At 33.2% G+C, this 15,445-nt stretch overlaps 1 pseudogene; it reads left to right on the top strand.

Annotated features, from left to right (window-relative positions):
• Positions 1 to 31: 31 nt before the first annotated feature.
• Positions 32 to 665, top strand: LOC133292024 (cytochrome P450 93A2-like; annotated as a pseudogene).
• Positions 666 to 15,445: the final 14,780 nt, after the last annotated feature.

Genomic DNA, 15,445 nt, shown 5'->3' with positions numbered 1-15,445 from the left:
CGATTTTGATTATACTTTGTTTTGTGTCAAAATGCAAGGATATTTTCCTTGCGGAACAGACACTTCTTCAGTGGCATCACAATGGACCATGGCAGAGATCATGAACAATCCACGAGTGTTAAAGAAGCTAAGGACAGAGATTGATGCAGTGGTGGGGACTAGCAGGTTGGTGAGTGAATCAGATGTTCCAAATTTACCTTACCTCCAAGCTATTGTGAAGGAAGTGTTAAGACTCTCATCCACCAGCACCCTTTGCTCTTAGACAATCTATAGAAGACTGCAGAGTCAACGGCTATGATGTAAAGGGCCAGACCAGGACACTAATTAATGTCTATGCCATCATGAGGGACCCAGAAGCATGGGTCAACCCAGAGGAGTTTATACCGGAGAGGTTCTTGGAAGGGATCAACGGTGGAGCTGAACATGAGATTAAAATGAACGGTGATGATTTTAGGTATATTCCATTTGGGTTTGGCAGGAGGGGATGTCCTGGGGCTTCCCTTGCTTTAACGGCGATACATGTGACAATTGCAGCGTTGTTCCAATGTTTTGAATGGAAAATCAAAGGGGGAGATAAGGTTAATATCGAAGAAGGATCATCATTTTCTACAGGATTAGCAAAGCCTCTAGTTTGTTACCCTATCACTCGTTTTAATCCTTTTTAACTTTGAAGTTAGTGCATTTAATTTCCAGAAAATAATGCTGTTAGCACAATCAAAAGTACCAGGATTACCTCGCATAGTTGTGTTATATTTCCCTACCATATATTACATTGCTCAGCATGGTGTGTTTTATTGCACAATTCTTGGTGAAAATGTTTCTCACGAATTAATCCAGCAAAGGAATTATGATTTAAAATTAACTCACGTCATAATAACAGCGTTTCATGAAAAGACTATAGTTTCCCTTTTCTAAATAAAATAAAATCATTACTTGTCATCTTAATGTGATTCCTTTTTTTTAACTTGTATTTACAACTTCTGCCAAATAATTAAAGCGTCTCAATGGGCTTCCGTCAGTAAGCAATCTCTCTGTCTTGAGATTGATATCCTAATGCCAAAGGGTTAAGGAATAAGCCACACAAAAAACCAAGACAAAATGAGATTACTTAATCAAATAATTAATTAACTTAAATGGACAAATTAAGAAGAATTTGGGTTTTCATTATTCATATATTATTTTCATGAGATGCAACCCCACGAAAAATAAGTCCAAATAGAATTTTAGCCGTCCAGAACTCTCAACAAATTAAAAAGTATTAGAAATTCTTAATAGAAGTTTATTTTGATGCACTCACCACCATCATTCAATTACATATCAAATTTTTTTTAAAATTTTTTTCTCTTTACAACCACCTTTAGCAAGTATAACTTCAGTAATAGTGTAAAAAAACTTTATGCTAATTGGAAATTGATTATCCTGCTACAGGTTATGATATCGTCACCCTAAAAGCTAATTTAAAGAGTAAAAATACCTAAATTCTTATAAACCTCATATTAGTTGTCTATACAATCAATATGAGATTTGTAAGATATCCTCTTTGTAATAACTATATCAAGCTTTCATGTGATGCATCCTAACGAAAACTAGGTGACATAAGCTGATATCAAAAAAAAAAAAAAACTAGGTGACATAAGCCGTACAAATTTCTCATTAAATTACAAATATATTAAATTTTAATAAGTACATCAAGCTTTCATGTGATGCAACCTAATAAATAATAGGTGCAAAGAAAATGTGATCGTACAGAATTCCCAGTAAATTAAAATTGTATTAGATATTTTTAATAAGAACGTCAACCTTCTGCTTCTATATATCAGTTTATATCTGTTTGCCATGTACATTGCTCCTCGTGATCTTTCGCCAAACAAGGAACCTCAACAATCGTACATACCCGTGATATATATATATATATATATATATATATATATATATATTTATTTTTGACTCTTTAGATAAGGTTGTCTACAGCTACTTTTTTTTCACTAAGTACGACCGATCGTACATTAAAATTGCATTTTCTCTCTCCGCCACGTCAACCGACAATGTCTGAGGAAGAGAAAAAAAAGAACAGCTTTATTGTTATAACTAAGTACGACCGGTCGTACTTAGTGAAAAATGGTAGCTGTAGACAACCTTATCTAAAGTGATTGTAGAAATACTTTTCCCATATATGTATATATATAAGACATCAGTATCAAATTTAAAATTTGACAGACACCTCAAAAAAAAAAAAATCAACGACTCTGATTTGTAAGCATATGACACCATTGATCTTTTTTTATCTAACGGCTCTCAAATGAGGTATCAAATTTCAAATTTGACACTGGTGTCAAAGGATCCTACCTCTAGAAATATATATATATATATATATATATATATATATATATATATATATATATATATATATTTGTGAAAATTAATGAGTTTAATTTGCAAAAATCATAACCGTTGATTGGCGAAAATCAACGGTTATGATATATGGTTGTAAAAAAAAAGGTTGTAAGTATAACCTCTCATATATATATATATATATATATATATATATATATATATATATATATATATATATATATATATATATATGAGGTAGGATCCTTTGACACCAGTGTCAAATTTCAAATTTGACACCTCATCTGAGAGCCCTTAGATCAAAAAAGATCAATGGTGTCACATGCTTGCAAATCAGAGTCGTTGATCTTTTTTGATCTAACGGCTCTCAGATGAGGTGTCAAATTTAAAATTTGACACTGGTGTCAAAGGATCCTACCGATATATATATATATATATATATATATATATATATATATATATATATATATATCGGTTTATATATATTTACCATTAGAGCCGGCAAAACTGCTCGGCTCGGCGAATCCGCCCCACCTGCTAAATGGGGCGGAGAAGGCTGGATTTTTCAACCCATCTCAAAAGTTGGGCAGAGTGGGTCAGGCTCATTTTTTGGCGGGTTGATGACGAGCATAGATGGGCCGTGGTGGGTCAGTGTAAAATGGATTCGGGCTGGCAGGCCAATCCACCCAACCCGCCAAACTGGGCGGGACGAGCCAAGTTTTTCAGCCCACTTTCAAAAGCAGGGCAAGACGGGCTGACTCATTTTTTGGCAGAGTGGGCGAGGCGAGCAGGACGCCCACTTTGCCACCTCTATTCTATGATGCACCGACACTTCAAAATACCTGACGTATCGTGTCCGACACTTCCCGATACTTCTCGACACTCCGTCACTTCCCGACACTCCAACACACGTTGCAAAGACTCAAAAAAGAGTTCGAGAGTTGTGTCGTGTTGCATTTTTAGTTCTAACTACTAGATTCGTTAGATTATGATTACTTTTTATTGAGTTTAATATAAATATTTGAGATATCTTATGTTTCTTTGCAAAATTGATGGATATTATAAGTTTATTTTAATTTTTTTTGTTAAATTATTGAATATTAAATATAATATACACTACATAAACGTGTCCTAACGTGTCAAAATATAACATTTTTTAGAATTAATGAGTCGAAGTGTCATGTCATATCTTACGTCCCGTGTCGATGCAACGTAGCCTCAGTTTGCCATATTGGTTTTTATACTTTCATGTTGAACGTACCTTTATTCGGCTTAGATGGTACAGACTAGAGTCCTCCAAATTCAGTTTTTGATTCCCAAACTTGAACCCAAATTTATTAAGGGGGTGTTTGGTAGGGATACTCAAGTAACTTGAAATGGTTTTTCAACTTGACTATGTTTGATACAAGAGTTACAAAAATTTAGGTACGAGAATCCTTTCTCCACGCAACGTGATTTATTTGCAAAATTTCTTGTTTTGCACTGTTTCAAAAGACCATATTGATAGTGGTATTTTGGGTTTGACAGGGAAAGAAAAAATGAGCGCTAAATTGCAGACGAAATTGTCCCTCATCTAAAGTGTCTTTCGACTCTCATTTGCAATAGGAAAAACAACACTCCTATTTGCTTGATTGACCTGAGATAAAAATTAATCTTTACACGTCATTTTTTATTCCTTGCTGATTCTCCTATCCTGTTGTTATCATTAGTTAGGGATAAAAAAATTTATTATAAGAATTCTATAAAGATATCTTCATCACAATTCAATTTACAGATCAACTCCTATTGAACCTTCAGACCACACACTCAAAAATTTTTACAAGTGTTATTTCCGTCATTTTAATCCATTTTTTCATCAATATTTTATCTTCAACTAAACATAGACTCAAAAAATTTAAGCCAATTTTTCTGATAATAATTTGACCTACCAAACAATTTTTTTTAAATTTTCATAACAAAATCACTTTCGCACTATATCCTTAGTAATTGTATTTGCCTAGTAAAAAAAAAATTCTACTCTACCAAACACCCTCTAACGAATATCTTGGGCCGACTTGTATTGTCCAAGGGTGGTACAAATGGTGATCTTTAAAAATGTATAATATATATTCTTGGGAAAAATTCACAAAAAAAAAAACAAATCTGTCTAAAAAAAACATAAAAAAATAGAAGAAAAAACACTCATATAAAAGACTAAAAAAAACAAATAGAAGAAAAAAAAATGTGTCTAAATAAAAAAATAGATTAAAGAAAAAAAATATAAGAAAAAAATGGCCAAATGTATTGAAAAATCATAATAGTGATAGAAAAACTAAAAATAAAAATAATCTGAATAAAAAAATAAAGAAAATGGATCGAATACAAAAAAGAAAGAAAAGAAAAAAAGAAGATCAAATATACCTAAATAAAAAAGAATAAAATAGACTGAGCAAAAAAATAAAAAATAAAAAGTAAGATCAAATATACTAAAAATTTACAGCACATATTTCTTTTTTTCTTTTATTTATATTTTATCTTATTTTTCTTCTATTTCTTTACAGCATGGATTTTTATTTCTTTTACATTTTATCTTTTATCTTAACTTTTTCTTCTATTTTTATCTTATTTTTCTTCTATTTTTTTTAAACTTTTTTAAATTTTATTTTTCAACATATTTGGTCTTATTTTTTCTTTTCTTTTTTGTCCTTAATCTATTTTATTTTATTTTAGTAGATGCATTTGATCTTTTTTTCCTTATATTTTTTTCTTTTAGTTTTTGATTAAGTGTTTTAAGTTTTCATAATATTTGGTCTTATTTTTATTTTTTTTATCACTCTATTTTCTTTTTCTAAGAAGGGTAAAATATGTATATTTAATTAAGCTTCTGATAGTGTTAAGGAAGGGTGTGGATGTGAAAAATCATCGGGGTAAGTGATTAAAACAAAATATAGCGGTGTATGTGATTCAAAGCAAAATCATTTAACAGAAGTTGCTGTCATTTGCAGCTTGATGATATATGAAATTGGGTCTATTATATAGACCAAGATTTACAATTGTTTACATCAGGAAATCAGCTAAACTTAAGGAACAGAAAGCATAAATCAAGCTAATCTATTTACATCAGGAAATCAGCTAAACTTAAGGAACAGAAAGCATAAATCAAGCTAATCTATTTACATCAGGAAATCAGCTAAAACTAAGGAACAGAAAGCATAAATCAAGCTAATCTATTTTAATATACAAGGTAACAAACCGTGATAGTTACAATCAGGATCCTAACAAATTAATGCTACTCTAATACTCCCCCTCAAGGTGGAGCATGGAGGGAGGAGATGCCCAACTTGGAAGTCAAAAAATCGAATTGTTTGGATCCAAGTGCTTTGGTCATAATATCTGCGGGTTGAGAACTAGTGGGGATATGTTGAGTAGAAATAGTCTTGCTGAGAAGATAGTCCCGAACAAAATGGCAATCTAACTCGATATGCTTGGTACGCTCATGGAACACTGGATTAGAAGCAATATGAATAGCAGACTGACTGTCACAAAACAGTTGCATAGGGGCTGCATGAGGAATATCAAGAGAGCTGAGAAAAGACTTTAACCAAATAAGCTCAGAAGTCGCAGCTGCCATGGCACGGTATTCAGCTTCAGCAGAGGAGCGGGATATTGTGTTTTGCTTCTTGGTTTTCCAAGAAATAGGAGAATGTCCAAGAGTAACAAAATAACCAGTGACTGATTTTCGAGTCAAGGGACAACTAGCCCAATCCGAATCACAATAGGCACGAAGAAGAAGATCACTGTCAGATCGAAGAAGGAGTCCTTGGCCAGGATTGGACTTAATGTACCGAAGAACACGAATAGCCGCATCGTAATGTATCTGCATAGGATGCTGCAAAAACTGAGAAAGTGTGTGAACTGCATAACTAAGTTCTGGTCGTGTAATCGTGAGATATACAAGACGGCCAACAATACGTCTATAACGTTTAGGATCATCAAACGGAGGTCCTTCAGCAAGAGCAAGCTTGTGATTGGGATCCATAGGATAAGCAACCGGTTTACAACTTTGAAGTCCACATTCCTTAAGAATATCCAAAGCAAATTTGCGTTGAGTAAGAAACAAACCGGTCTTGCTTTGAGCAAATTCAATGCCAAGAAAATACTTGAGGGGACCAAGATCTTTAATTTTAAACCAGGTTTGTAAATGAGCTTTGACACGGTCACAGAGAGAAGGATCACTACCTGCCAACAAAATATCATCTACATAGACAAGTATAGCAACATAATGGGAACCAGTCGAGTAAGTGAACAACGTATAATCAGCACGAGACTGAACAAAGCCGAAACTGAGGAGAGAACTACGAAGCTTAGCAAACCAATTTCGTGGGGATTGCTTGAGACCATAAAGTGAACGTTGAAGCTTACAGGCGTGACCAGACTTGGTTTGGGAGAAACCGGGAGGAAAACGCATAAAGACTTCTTCATCCAAATCGCCATGGAGAAAGGCATTTTGAACATCCAGCTGAAAAATGCTCCATTTTCGAGCTACAGCTACAGATAAAAATGTACGCACACTTGTCATTTTAGCCACCGGTGCAAAAGTCTCAGTGTAATCTTCTCCTTCGATCTGATTGTTCCCAGCAATAACCAGACGCGCTTTATAGCGTTCAATGGTTCCATCAGAATTGTACTTGATGCGGTACACCCACTTACATGGAATAGCTTTCTTACCAGAAGGGAGAGGTTGAATTTGCCAAGTATGATTGGCTTCCAATGCATCAATTTCGGCTTGCATGGCTTTCTGCCAATGAGGATATTGCATAGCCTCTTTAAATGATTTGGGTTCCAGGTTACTATCCACGGCGGCAAGAAAAATCTGATGGTGCGAAGAAAATAATGCATTAGAAACATAATGATCAATGGAATATTGAATACCTGAGTCGATTGGAGAAGTGGAGAGACGAGGAAAGGGTGTAGTCATTGTGTTGCATACATAATCCTTTAAATGAGATGGGGGACGTCTGGCACGCTGTTCACGAATATCTGCCACAGATGCAGTGTTGGGTTCTGTCAACGGAACCGGTGAACCAGGGACATCCGTGGATGAAGTAATAGAACCCGGAACTGGGGAGGACGAACTCCCCCTGTCATCAAGCTCCGCTGTGGGAGTATCAATAGCAGTAACAGGTGCCACATCATAATCGGTGAAGACAGCTTGTGGTGACGGTACATGGACAGAAGGTGCAGATGAAGTTGCAGCCAATGGAAAAATAGTTTCATGAAATAAAACATCACGAGAAACAAATATTTCATGAGTGGAGATATCCATGACCTTCCATCCTTTTTTGTTGAAAGGGTAGCCAACAAACACACACTTACGGGAGCGAGGAGCGAACTTGTCATGTGGTTTGGGTAAAACAGTAGTGTAACATAAACTCCCAAAGACCCGTAAGTGATCATACTTTGGTGGAGTGCCATGCAAAACTTCATAGGGACACTGACCACCAAGGAGTGGAGTCGGTGTCCTGTTGATGAGGTGAGCAGCGGTCAAGATGCATTCTCCCCAAAGAGATATAGGTAAGTGACCATCAAAACGCAAAGCACGAGCCACGTTGAGGATGTGACGATGACGACGTTCAACGCGTCCATTTTGCTGTGGGGTGTAAGTGCATGATAATTGATGATGAATACCGTAGGATGAGAGAGCCTCTTGGACTACAGATGACAAAAATTCAGTCCCATTATCACTCTGAATTCGCTTAACAGATGCATCATATTGGGTGCGAACCAAGTGGAGAAACCGAAGTAAACATGTGGAAGTTTCAGTTTTATTGCGCATCAAAAAAATCCAAACATGTCTACTAAAATCATCGACTACAGTTAAAAAATAGCGGGCACCAGTTGTAGATGCCATAGGATATGGCCCCCATATATCACAGTGAAGTAAATCAAAAGGATGTAAACAACGTTTATTATTAATAGGAAAAGGACTTCGTGGTTGTTTGGCTTTACAACAAACGTCACAAGGAGCCAAATTATTTGCATTGGAAATAAAAGGTAACAAAGATAAATAACGGGAAGATGGATGTCCTAGACGACGATGCCATAGTGCTGCAGAATCTGACGTACTGGCAACATGAGCAGAAGCTGATGATGCACACAATATATACACCCCTTCTCGTTCAACACCCGTTCCAATCGTCCTCTTCTGCTTTAGGTCCTGTATCAAACAAACAGAATTAACAAACAATGCCAAGCAAGACTGGCGCAGAAGCTGAGATACAGAAATCAAATTACAAGCCAACGAAGGGACATAAAGAACATTGGAGAGATGAAGAGAAGAGCCCAAAGTAATGCTGCCACATTGCGTAGCAATATCATGAACTCCATTCGGCAGTCCCACAGAACAAGGAGAAATAGAATGCACATTGGATAGATAGGAGAGTGTGCCCGTCATGTGTTGGGATGCACCACTGTCGATGATCCAAGATGGGTGTATGTAAAAGGGTGACTTAGAATCAGAAACCTTGAAGGTTTTAGGTGCGGAAGTCATGATGAAAAAAAAAAAAAAAATGAAGGCTTGTTGATCGTCAAGCTCTTGATACCATAACAGAAGTTGCTGTCATTTGCAGCTTGATGATATATGAAATTGGGTCTATTATATAGACCAAGATTTACAATTGTTTACATCAGGAAATCAGCTAAACTTAAGGAACAGAAAGCATAAATCAAGCTAATCTATTTACATCAGGAAATCAGCTAAACTTAAGGAACAGAAAGCATAAATCAAGCTAATCTATTTACATCAGGAAATCAGCTAAAACTAAGGAACAGAAAGCATAAATCAAGCTAATCTATTTTAATATACAAGGTAACAAACCGTGATAGTTACAATCAGGATCCTAACAAATTAATGCTACTCTAATATCATTGGACTTTTTTTGAACTTTTCCCTTTAATTTTCAAAGAGAAATACTAAAACACACTCTTTGACATCTTTTGAATATTTTCTTAATTATTGGGTGAAATTCTATCTTTAACCTACTGAATAACTTAGGAAAAAATATTTGTCCTTATAAAGGACAATTATTTTAGTTAAAATTAGTAATTTTTATATAATATTTAAATTAAAAAATTCTCAATTTCTCCTACCATAATTTTTATTTTTCTCACTATAAAATACATTAGTTTTGAGTAAAATGATACATGTAACATCATGTATAGCTACTAGTTACGAAATACCACATTACTTCTTAAATTATATTTTAACTGTAAGAATAATAAAATAGAGAAAATATGAACATCAATAAATAATACAAACTTTCTAAGTTATTTTATTTTATACATGGTACCAAGTCAGATAAATATATTTTATATTCAAACTATTTTACATCAAATCTTACACCCTAACTATGTTACATTAGTTAATTACATGTAATACAACTTAAGTACATGATCTCATAAATTTGTACAATATACAAGTCCCATGTAATCAAATCTATACGTTTTGATTTCTACACTAGTAGCATAAAATATTACTGCAGCTCATTGATTTCTTACTATAACATAGAACTCTATGCGATTATCGTAGAAGTAAACAGTAACACCTTATCCTTCACCCATTAGGCAAAAGCTAGGCATTGTGATTCTTTGAAAAGGTTAGCACAAAAACCGAATATATGTGAGAAAAATTTCAGTAATATTGAGGTCTTCTAACTATAATCATTATAGTCGTAATAACGAAAAATATCATTCTCTCAAGTAATTTTTTAAAAATGAAATAATATCAGAAATAACCACAAATAATAAATTGTGTAACATTTTACTGAAACTAATTTAATTTCCAATTTTGTGGGTCTCCTGTATATGTAAAGTTATGTTATGGCGGAGCTCAAGTCATGATAAGACGTCCCTTACCCTATAACTATCTGATCCCCTTGTGGGTTAATTCACAACAGTCTCCATCAGTTAAAATTTACACATTCTCTTAATATTTATTTGGTACCAATAATTCCGCGGTCAATAATCAAGTTTAAGAATAAATAAGATTTTAAAACTAAAGGTACTTGCAAAAGAAGATAATAAAATCAAAGAATAAAGTTAAATATAAGAGAATCTAAAGAAAAGAGTTTGGCATAATAACAACATTATCAAAATAAAAAATCATCTTTACAAGAATAATTAAGAAGAAGAAAAATGAGAGACAATTTTACTCTCTCAATATTACATTGTCTCTTTCCTCACACTTTCTTCTTTTCCTTTTTATTTTTCCTTTTACTTTTCTCTCGGTTCCTCTCTTTCTTTTTCTCACTGTTTTCTTTCCCAAGATAGTTAAAATCGAGATTTTACGTAAAATCGAAAAAGGGATAAAAAATTATAAAACGTAAAATCGTAACGTAAAAATATCGTAAAAACATAAAATCATTTGGAATATTGATAAAATCATTTTGATGAAAAAATCATAAAATCGTAAAATCATAGTAATAAATCGAGATTTTAACTACCATATTCTTTCCTTTATGTGATTTTTGCCTTCTTTTTCTTTTCTTACGATCAATCATATACATATGTATATGGGAAAAACTACTCTTATGCTACATGTGACAAATTTTTCTCCTACACAATCTTCGATAACTGTGCCACCTTTTTTTTATTTTTTAGGTGGTGGAGCCCACAAATTTATCTCTATGACATGAGATAACTTATTTCCTTTAACATTATATTAATAAAATCTATGTATATATAGGCAAATGCATTGACCATTTTTTACTAGTTTAATCATTGCACCTATTTGGATTGTAACTAAAGTAACTAAATTTCCATTTAAATCTAACTAAACTTTAAGAAAGCAATCATTGCATATAACAAAAAATCTTAACAACCTTATCTCTATTCCACGTTGTCTGTCTAGAATAATCCTATGGTTTTATTTTTATTTTTTAAATATTACACTTGCGCATCTATAAAATAATGGACTAAATATATACACATTAATTTGATTTGGAATTAAAATGTTTTATAGTTGAAAAAGTATCTTCCAAAATTTTTAGTCAAAGCTATACACGCTAGCACCAATTCTTGTACCATTATGTGATGAACAAATCTTTTAAAAGCGTAATTTACTAAGTAAAAGTGTTATCAATAACTGTTAACCTTTAAATTATTAAGAGAAATTGATAACACCTTTTTTAATTACTTTATTTTTAAAATCTTATACTAAATTAAGAACAAACTTAGGTTCAAAATATTTTTTTATATATACGAATAAGAAATAAAATATTACAAATGAGCTAAAAAATAATTATTATGATGTATAACTAAAAATATTTAATATTTGCTCAAGTTATGAATGAAGAGCGATTAAAGACAAGTATTTCATACAGGCACACCAAAGCACAACTACCATATTTAAATGCTTGAGCCAGTTAAATTATTAGTTTTGATACCACCACTAAGTGACTACGAGAGTTTATGAATTTATTTATTTGCAAGAGGTAGTTATGAGTTGAAAGTTGTATCATATATTTAATCAAATTAGAAAATTTATTTATGAAACAGTAAACTAAATACATAAGACTATATATTGTATAAATACATAAACTATAATATATTAACCATTGGTGGCACAATTTAATTATTATTTTTTAAATAATTTATCCCTTTCTTTTTGTTCGTTGTTTGGGATAAAAACAATTTAGTAAAAATAAAATGCTTCAAGTTTCCACTAACTTTTCTATTTCCCTTCATGGACGATTATTTCAACTAATGCTTGAAATGTAATATTTAATTATTTTCTTTTAAATAATTAATTAATGTAATCTAATTTAATTTCTTTTTTATTTTTAATTTTTTAATTTTTAATTTTTTTAAATATTACAATATAATTTTATTTCCTTTTAAAAGGACAAATACTAATCCCAATAACTAAGTCCACTCTTTATTAGTGAGATTGACATGAAATTTCACCTAATAATTGAAAAAGCTTTGAAAAAAATGTAACTTATTTTTCAAGTGTAAGGGACACAGAAAATAAACCTATACAAGAACAACAAGAAAATAACATGAATGGGGAATATATTTTTACGTTGCATGAGATAATTTTATCTTATGTAATACACAAAAAAATACATCAAATGAGAAGAGAGAAAAAAAAAATGGATCCTATTTATTTTTTGTGTGTGCAAATATATTTTTCTAAATAAATAGTACGAAAGTAGGTATGACTATAAAGATAGTTAGTAGTTAATAATTCATGGCGTGTTACGATTTGTAAAATGTTTAGATAGTAGATTGTTCATCAAGTAATTCCTTCTATTCCAAGCCAAATTAGTAATTATCACTAAGTTGCGAGATATTTTGTACCACATATTTCCCCTTTAAGATATACAAAATTGAGTGTGCTTTCAGCCTCAACCAAGCATAATTTGTACTAGTATTTCTTCTAAATATGGCAGCCACTATATTTTGTCCGAATAAACTTGCGCAAAGTCATGTTTTCCTTGTGCCCAAGAGAGATGACTTATGAACTGTTAGTAAAGAGTAAGAGCCATGTAGGTAACCCCAAGAGGTGTGTAATAATCACTATAGGGAGGCCCTAAACAGCAATGATATGGACCAAGGCTATAAAGAAAAGCCTCAGATGCTACGTATGACAATGGTGGGCGGTGTAGTATGGCTGCAATGGCTCTCTCAGTTGACAGAGTAATAACTCATAATTGTAGTGATATTGTGTGTTCATGGTGAGAAAGGAGGGAGTATGTATAATTAGATTTAAGCTCCATGCATGGGTGGTAAAGTGAGCCAAGTTAACTGTTATGGGGAAGAGCCATAACAGCAGCACCTTACAGGGGTAAGGTACTCTGCAGCCCTTGTCAACACTGCAACGGTTGTTATGCAGGGAAAGACATAAAAAAAGTGGACATTTTGGTGCAGACAAAGGAGAATGAAGGATGTCCCAAATAAGACATTTTGATATCTCAAGTTGGGAATCTGCTACATGGGTGTTAATATGGCTATACTGTTAAGGCAGATCTAATGTTGTGGGGTTGGTGCAGCAGGGGTGATATCGGCCTTATGGTATTGGGCAGACCATATTGGACTAGTCAATTGGGCGAGCCAGAACAACTTCAAATACATGTTATCAAATATCCTTTTCCATCAAGTTGTAAGAATATTAGGCACCTAAAAATCAATACATTGAATTCCATGTTTAAAGTAAGAAGAGAAACTTATGCACTGAATAATTGCACCATTAAAGCTCTTATCCTAAATAACATGATGAGCAAACAGCGAAAAGAACAAAATCTACCCAATAATGCCCCAAACCAAAGAGTGTTAGGCCATTAGGGGAGCCCAAAATAGGAGAGTTTATCATCCACACATCAATGAGTCTAAATGATAAACTCATAATAAATAAACTAATCTCCACGTTTCAACCCAAAACTTTAAAAGCATTATGTTTATGGATCATTTCAATTATATCTTTCATGCTTAACCCATACGTTCCGGTGCTCTGGATGCAGGACTTTATCAGTCACACAATATACACACTCATTCAAAATGTTCTGAAAGGACCTTCAAAATTTCTTTACCAATATCAACTGTTGCACGTGCGGTTTTCCACACCTTGTAGGCAGCGTAGCCAAAATTTACATATGGGTATGAGTTCCAATCCTACCATAGTAAAAAGTGTATGCCGAATTCTCTACTCAAACCGTGTAAACTGAATTCTTTCTATTATCTAGAAGTTGAAACTGTTGCATCTCTTCTTCCCTGGAATCAAATTCCTGGTAGCTCTTACTCTTAGTCTCAAGTGCATAACTTTCTATATAGGCATTCAAAACACTTGACGTTTTTTGATTATGAAAGATTAAACACAGACCTTATCGTAGTAAGAGTCTGAGAATTTTACCACTTTTGTAGAAATTATGGTTACCTATGAAACAGAACCGGTTTCAGCAGAATTCGGTTTCCTGACAGCTCCTGGTCTAGTGCATAACTTTCTGTGTAGGCATTCAAAAACATTTGCCGTGTGTTGCATACGAACGCTAAAACACAGACCTTAGAAATCTCAGTATTTTATAACTACTGTAGAAACTGTGACTCTTTATTAAACAAAATCTATGTCTGCAGAATTCGGTATCTTGACAGCCCTTACAAGAAAGGTTAGTTGATTTACACCTATCCTATACACGATAATGATGACAATGTGTATCATTTGGTTAACGGATTAATAACATATTTTTCCACTTAGAAAAAAAAAATTGTTAGTCTGTTAATAATTTAACTAATAATCAACTCAGCATTAATAAGTGTAAGATTTCAAGTGTAGAAATAAGACTATTATTTCCAAATAAAGAAAGGAAACTTTCCTACATGGACCCTTATATTGTGTCCAATGCCTAATCTAATTTACTAGGTTCCACCTTAATCTTTTCATGTATATCTACCAATGGATATTCCACCAAATCAGGAAGTATTTTCTAGAAGGCAATCACAATCCCACGATCATAACAACGGATAATCCTCCCTTAATTTAAGGTATATACTTAACACTAATTACATTCTCCACTCTGGTTTTATACTGACTCAGGCAAAGTCTATGCAAGTACACAAGCGCTTTCTATTAGCGGAGCATCAATATCAACCACATTACAAGAATATACAAAGGAGTAGATCCTTAACGTTTGGATATTCCTATTCAACATTTCCTTTATTCCACTACTAAATATCAAAGTAATTAAAAAAAATACTTTATTCCATTTCATTATATATAATTCTATTCTATCCATAGTAAAATATTCAAATAAAATCAGAAGAATGACCAGCTAGTGAACGGCCTCTAACTCAGTAAGCTATAAACGGAGCTTTCTTTGCAAACAAAGAAAACCGGCTGATTTTTTTTTTAATTAGAGGTTGGATTTGGTCACAAATGCTTATGTTGTCTAAGTCTGAAAACGGACATGTTGCCGGCCTTACCCAAAAATTGAGAGCAATACATAAATGTCCCTTTCCAAAACAGAGAACAACATCAAACAAAAGCTAGTAAATTAAGAAATTCGTGCTAGAGAATGGGAGAAGAGTTCCTCTCCTTCTTATATACGACGCAACAAGGTAA

The sequence above is a fragment of the Gastrolobium bilobum genome, unplaced genomic scaffold (assembly GCF_033153095.1).
Source record: "Gastrolobium bilobum isolate Gb01-03AN ecotype WA unplaced genomic scaffold, APGP_CSIRO_Gbil_v1 utg5369, whole genome shotgun sequence".
In the NCBI taxonomy this organism is placed as follows: domain Eukaryota; kingdom Viridiplantae; phylum Streptophyta; class Magnoliopsida; order Fabales; family Fabaceae; genus Gastrolobium; species Gastrolobium bilobum.
Note: the sequence above shows the minus strand (reverse complement) of the source record. Positions and strands in the feature narration are given on the sequence as shown.